The sequence below is a fragment of the Galeopterus variegatus genome, unplaced genomic scaffold, assembly GCF_000696425.1.
Source record: "Galeopterus variegatus unplaced genomic scaffold, G_variegatus-3.0.2 Scaffold21869, whole genome shotgun sequence".
NCBI classification, from domain to species: Eukaryota; Metazoa; Chordata; class Mammalia; order Dermoptera; family Cynocephalidae; genus Galeopterus; species Galeopterus variegatus.
Window position 1 is genome coordinate 11,072 of NW_007747980.1, and position 1,034 is coordinate 12,105.

The 1,034-nt window shown below is 51.9% G+C and overlaps 1 pseudogene; it reads right to left on the reverse strand.

Annotated features, from left to right (window-relative positions):
• The window catches only part of LOC103583341, a 2,963-nt pseudogene extending 2,017 nt beyond the window's left edge, over positions 1–946 (reverse strand).
• Positions 947–1,034: the final 88 nt, after the last annotated feature.

Here is a 1,034-nt window from a genome sequence, read left to right on the forward strand (position 1 = left end):
CCCTGGCCGTGTAGAGATCTCCCTCCAGCTCTGCCACGTGACTGGAGAGGGCGGCCAGGCGTTGTTTCATTTGGCTCTGCTGCCTCAATTGCTTGTCAGCCTTCGAGAGCGCTGCCACACTCTGGGCCGGCTTCGCCTCCATCTCCGGGAGTGTCTCGGCTTTCCTCATGGTCTGCTGCAGGTTTTGCTCTGCTAATTCCTGCCGTTCCTGTAACTGGCGGCTTTTACCCTCAGTCTGTCCATGCATAGAATCTTTGTTTGCAATTTCATTTTCAAGTTTATCATTGAGGTCATGCACAGACGTGGCTTCACGCTGTGCAGCGAGGAAGCGGTTTTCAAGAGTAGTGATTCTCTCTTCCATGTCTTTCTTTTCGGCCATGGCTTTGCGGATGTCCCGTTGCAGTTTCGTGTTCATCACCTCAGATTTGATCAAGTCTTCCCTGGCCGTGTAGAGATCTCCTTCCAGCTCTTCCACGTGACTGGAGAGGGCGGCCAGGCGCTGTTTCATTTGGCTCTGCTGCCTCAATTGCTTGTCAGCCTTCGAGAGCACTGCCACCCTGTGGGCCGGCTTCGCCTCCACCTCCGGGAGTGTCTCGGCTTTCCTCATGGTCTGCTGCAGGTTTTGCTCCGCTAATTCCAGCCGTTCCTGTAACTGGCGTTTTTTATCCTCAGTCTGTCGATGCATAGAATCTTTGTTTGCAATTTCATTTTCAAGTTTATCATTGAGGTCTTGCACAGACGTGGCTTCACGCTGTGCAGCGAGGTAGCGTTTTTCAAGAGTAGTGATTCTCTCTTCCATGTCTTTCTTTTCGGCCATGGCTTTGCGGATGTCCCGTTGCAGTTTCGTGTTCATCTCCTCAGATTTGATCAAGTCTTCTCTGGCCGTGTAGAGATCTTCCTCCAGCTCTTCCACGTGACTGGAGAGGGTGGCCAGGCTCTCTTTCATTTGGCTCTGCTCCCTCAATTGCTTGTGTATGACTTCCTGGAGCTCTGTTACTTTAGCAAGGTCCTTCTCGTGGCTTAACGAACCATCA